This window comes from Diceros bicornis, chromosome 8 (genome assembly GCF_020826845.1).
Source record: "Diceros bicornis minor isolate mBicDic1 chromosome 8, mDicBic1.mat.cur, whole genome shotgun sequence".
Lineage (NCBI taxonomy): Eukaryota > Metazoa > Chordata > Mammalia > Perissodactyla > Rhinocerotidae > Diceros > Diceros bicornis.
The window spans coordinates 44,403,794-44,409,748 of record NC_080747.1 but is presented as its reverse complement, the minus strand read 5'-3'; the positions used below and the strand labels follow the sequence as shown (position 1 = coordinate 44,409,748).

The 5,955-nt window shown below is 42.1% G+C and overlaps 1 pseudogene; it reads left to right on the top strand.

The window, feature by feature from the left end:
• The first annotated feature begins 1,250 nt into the window (after positions 1–1,250).
• LOC131409309 (large ribosomal subunit protein eL34-like) lies at positions 1,251–1,670 on the top strand (annotated as a pseudogene).
• The last annotated feature ends 4,285 nt before the right edge of the window (positions 1,671–5,955 follow it).

The window sequence follows — 5,955 nt, the reverse complement described above, 5'->3', positions numbered from 1 at the left end:
TATTTTTTCCCCCAAAGCCCCAGTAGATAGTTGTATGTCATAGTTGCACATCCTTCTAGTTGCTGTATGTGGGACGCGGCCTCAGCATGGCCAGACAAGCGGTGCGTCGGTGCGCGGCCGGATCCGAACCCCGGGCCGCCATCAGCGGAGCGTGCACACTCAACCGCTAAGCCACGGGGCCGGCCCTCTAAGTGTTTAAAACAAAGGGAATTTGAGGCAAGGGATTGTCTACAGAAGTGATGGAAGAGCTGAGAAGCCAAAGAGGGCAGTGAAAGAGTTAGGGACATGGAACAGGAGCTAGAACCACTGTGGGCCTGTTTAGCAGGAGGTGGAGCCATGTGAGGATCTGGAGCAAAGGAAGACACTACCCAGGACAGAGAGAGAGGGAAAATACCTGATTTCTCCCTTCTTCACTGCTCCAATCTCTCGCCAGTGCTTGCCATTGGCCAAACCCAATCTGACGCCAGCTTACAGGAAGCCTAGGAAATAAAGCTGGCAAATGCCAGGGCCTTCAGAGGCAGAATAGCACAGGACAGCAGGAAATAACTCTGAGGCCACAGCAAGAGCTTTTTGTTTGCTTTTAAAAATATTTATTTGCTGGTGTCACATTGCTTTTTCAATTCCAATGGAGAAAAAATATAAAGTAAATAAATTAATAATCCTCAGAAAGAAAACTCTAGGGAGTCTCACACATTGTAAATTGCAGTGTGAATTGGTATCACCTCTTGGAAGGGTAATTTGGCTATGACTCTTGAAGATTTCATTGTACATATGCTTGGTCCCAACAACCCCTCTTCTAAGAATTTACTCTACAGAAATACTTGCAAAAATCTGCAAAGATATATGGAGAAGGATGATCATTGCAGCACTATTTGCAATCATAAAAAACTGAAAACAGTTTTTTAATAGTTCATTAATAGGGAATTAGTTTTGGACATAGTCATAGACATGTAGTGTCTAAAAGGGACAAAATAGAAGTGTATATTGGTATAAAAAGATATCTAAGGTTGGGCCGGCCCCGTGGCTTGGTGGTTAAGTGCGCGCGCTGCGATGCTGACGGCCCAGGTTCGGATCCCGGGTGGGCATCGAGGCACCGCTTCTCCATCCATCCTGGGGCCGCGTCCCACGTACAGCAACTGGAAGGGTGTGCAGCTATGACATATACAACTATCTACTGGGGCTTTGGGGGGGAAAAATAGATGAACAAAATCTTTAAAAAAAAAAAAAAAAAAAGATATCTAAGGCTCTTCCAGGGACGGTGTCTAGAGGCATTCAGAATGGTTCAGCATTTGACATACCGTAGTAGGCTATCCTACAGTACAGCCTCTAACAAAACTAGGCTGTCCCGACCCCCTGGTTATAGAATTGTTTACCTTTATACCAAGAAGGTTGGAAAAGCACCAAAATTTGTATGTGTTGTGTGCCCAGGCCAACTTTGAGGAGTCCGTGCTGTGAAACCTAAAGTTCTTATGAGGTTGTCTAAAATGAAAAAACACGCCAGCAGGGCCTAAGGAAGTTCCATGAGTTCTAAATGTGTCCATGACAGAATCAAATGTACTTTCTTTATTGAGGAACAGAAAATCGTAAAAGTGTTAAAGGCACAAGCACAGAGTCAGAAAGCTAAATTAAAAAAATGAAGCTTTTTTGAGTAATAAAAAATGTCAAAAGGCTTGTTCTGTTAAAAAAAAAAAAAGATATCTAAGGCACACTGTGAAATTTTTAAAAAGCAGGTTTCAAAACACGTGGATAAAGAGAACAGACCAGTGGTTACCAGAAGGGAAGGGGGTGAGGGTTGGGTGAAAAGGGTAAAGGGGCACATGTGTATGGTGATGGATAAAAACTAGACTAGTGGTGGTGAACACGATGCAGTCTATACAGAAACTGATATATAATAATGTACACCTGAAATTACACAATGTTATAAACCAATGTGACCTCAGTAAAACAAAAAAAATAAAAATAAAAAAATAAAAAGCAGGTTTCAGAACAGAACGTATAGTATGAGCCAGTTTTTAATTCTTTAAAAAGGGTATATATTGGCATGAAAAAATATCTGGAATAACATTTCAAACTATTTATGGTAATTTGGGAAGTAGGCTGATGGGAGACTTCTGCTTTCAAATAATACTTTTCTTGCTGTTTGAATTTTTTTATTTTAATGAATACCTTATATATCAGTTGCCTAGGTCAGAATTTCTCAACTTTGGCACTGACATTTTGGGCTGGATAATTCTTCATTGTGGGGGCACTGTCCTTGCATTCTAGGATGTGAGCAGCATCCTGGCCTCTACCTACTGGATGCCAGTGGCCCCCTCCACACACACACAATTGTGACTGCAGACAATGGCAAATGTCTCCTAGGGATACGGTTGCCTCACACAGGGACTCAGTTAAATGTGAATTTCAGATAAAAAACAAATAATTTTTTATAAGTATGTCTCATATCATATTTGAATATTGCATCCTATATTTTTATTTGCTAAATCTGGCAACCCTACCTGGGGAGCAGATTGCCCTGGTGGAGACCCACTAGCCTTAGTGTTACACTGCTTCATTGCTTTGATTTTCTGAAGAGCAATCTTTGTACAGAAGCTCCACTTCTTTGTCCCTCTCTTCACCACGAAACAGGCATGGCTAATAGGCTGATTGGAAGCCTGTAAAAAGCTAAGTCATTTTCCTGTTCCATTCTCTTGCACTGTCTGCCACCAAAAACAGTCAATGGTATCTTCCAGAAAATTCCCTCACCCAGACTGACTAAGCGCCACAGTATTTTTCTGAAAGAATCTGCTGGACCAGACTGTTTTGTGTAGAAAATATAAATCATGTCCTTCGGCTCTGGTAAGATCATTTCTAAGCCAGAGGGGCCATGCCTACAAAGGCTTATGCTCCAAACTTTGAAAAATAAATTGTAAGACAGAAATTGACAAAGGTTTAATGAAATGTCTACAAATACATTATGTCAACTTAATTAATAAATTTTGCATTAAAAGGAAAAACCCAGTTCTTCCCTACTGTGTCTTTCCTTCCTGTGAGTCTCCTTTACTACTCACACAGAACCCTTCACTTCTGACACTTGTGGTCACCAAGTGCGTGGAGGTTTCTCCCCATAATAAGCAATTCTCTATGGATACCAGCTAGGTGTCTTACAGTTTAACACAATTCTTGAACTATCCACTGGGAGATAGTGTCAGATCCCATAGGTTAAGGGCTCAATCCCACAATACTGTCTCCCCCCTACTTCAGATACAAGTCGCAAGCTCAGGTTATCGCCTGTGCTTCTGACCAATCCACTATAGATTGGCAGTTCCAACGACCCCCTCCTCAGGTTCCATTAATTTGCTAGAGTGGCTCACAGAACTTAGAGAAACACTTACATTTATCAGTTTATTAAAGGATATGATAGAGTATAGAGATGAACACGCAGATGAAGAGATACACAGGATGAGGTCTGGGAAGGGGCATGAAGCTTCCAAGCCCTCTCCGGCAGGCCACTCTCCTAGCACCTCCACATGTTCCCCAACCTGGAAGCTCTTGGAACCCCATACTTTTGGGGTTTCATCACATAGGCATGATCAATCATTAACTTCATTTTCGGCCTTTCTCCCTTCTTAAGAGAATGGGGAGGCAGGGCTGAAAATTTCAAGCTTCTAATCATGGCTAGGTCTTTCTGGTGACCAGCCCTCATCCAGGAGCCCACTCAGAGTCACCTCATTAGAACAAGAGACATTCGTGTCACCCAGGAAATTATAAGGATTTCAGGAGCTCTGTGTCAAAAACAGAGGTCAGGGGCCAGCCCAGTGGCATAGTGGTTAAGTTCGCACGCTCCACTTCAGCGGCCTGGGGTTCACAGGTTCGGATGCCGGGCACAGACCTACACACTGCTTATCAAGCCATGCCATGGCAGGCGTCTCACATATAAAGTAGAGGAAGATGGGCATGGATGTTAGCCCAGGGCCAATCTTCCTCAGCAAAAAGAGGAGGACTGGCAACAGATGTTAGCTCAAGGCTAATCTTCCTCACCAAAAAAAAAATTAAAAAAAAAAAAAAGAATAGAGGTCAAAGACCAATATCAGAACAGGAGATGCTCCTAGTGTTCTTTTTTTTTTTTTTTTAAAGCATTTTTATTTATTTATTTATTTATTTATTTAATTTTTTTAAAGATTTTATTTACTTATTTTTTCCCCCCAAAGCCCCAGTAGATAGTTGTATGTCATAGCTGCACATCCTTCTAGTTGCTGTATGTGGGACGCAGCCTCAACATGGCTGGAGAAGCGGTGCGTCGGTGCGCGCCCAGGATCCGAACCCGGGCCGACAGCAGCAGAGTGAGAGCACTTAACTGCTAAGCCACGGGGCCTTCTAGTGTTCTTATCACTTAGGAAATTACAAGGATTTTGGGAGCTCTGTGCCAGGAACTGGGGTCAGAGATTAATATATATTTTCTATTACCTCACAAGCGTTTATTAAAATGTCACTATCTTAAAAAAAAAACACTTATAAGCTAGATTTTCTCACTTCCCAAGAAATCCTGAGTACACGGAAAAATTATTGAGGAATCGTAGCTGATAAACTACTTATAGCCAAGTATTTTTAAGAAAGTGTTAAATTATTGCCCTTCTATATATTATATTATATACAATTATATATATATATATATATATATATATATATATAATATTTGATGTGGGTGCATGTAAGGTGATTGATAGGATATAAGGTAGGGTTCTGAAAAGTAAGAGTTCCTAAGGCCTGGGAGGCCTAGGCAAGTCTCTCCCAGAATTTCTTTTTTCTTTTTTCTTTTTAAAATTTTTGTTTATTTATTTTTCCCCCAAAGCCCCAGTAGATAGTTGTATGTCATAGTTGCACAACCTTCTAGTTGCTGTATGTGGGACGCGGCCTCAGCATGGCTGGAGAAGCGGTGCGTCGGTGCGCGCCCAAGATCTGAACCCAGGCCGCCAGTAGCGGAGCTTGAGCACTTAACCGCTAAGCCACGGGGCCAGCCCTCTCCCAGATTTTCTTAGCAGTGACATAGGTTGGTTACATATGCTGGGGGGGAAAAACAAACCTAAAATTGGTTTTGGGAGGTTGCTATATTGACCATATCATCATCTCAGTCTAAAATAATCCCCAAAATCGGATGGAGGGTGGAAAATACCTTAATTTTCTACTTTGTAAGCTCCCAAATTATTCTAACTTTTTTCCAAAGAATGTATCGCTTTTATAATTTATAAAATAAGGATTTTTAATCCTTTATGTAGATAGCTGTGTTGACATTGATTACTCAATTTCAAGGAAAAGTTAAGAAAAAAATAATGTTCATTGATGAGGGAAAGTGGGACATACACAGATTCACAGCATACCCTGTACAAAAAGTATTCATAAAGATGTGTAATTCGTATTTGGGGACACACAAAATGGAGGCCACCCTAAAGGCCAGGCCCAGATCACAAATCTAAACCCAAATCAGCCTGCACTTACAGGAAATGTCTCACTGTCAAGGAAACCTAACATACACCAATCACAATCCTCCAACTCAGCTCTAGCCAGCTTACTTTACTCTGGGGAATAGGACCTGCCAGCTTTCTAAGGAAATCCTCGACCCCCTAGCCAATCATGTCGTTTCCCTGTTGCCTCTTCAAATGCTCTATAAAACTCACTCCCGGGCCGGCCCCGTGGCTTAGCAGTTAAGTGCGCACGCTCCGCCGCTGGCGGCCCAGGTTCAAACCCTGGGCGCACACCGACACACCGCTTCTCCAGCCATGCTGAGGCCTCGTCCCACATACAGCAACTAGAAGGATGTGCAGCTATGACATACAACTATCTACTGGAGCTTTGGGGGAAAAATAAATAAATTTAAAAAATTACAAAAAAAAAAAAACCTCACTCTCACCCCAAATCCCTCAGGGAGAGTGCTCCACTGCTTGTTAGGCACTGTACTCTCCCGATCCATGGATTGTT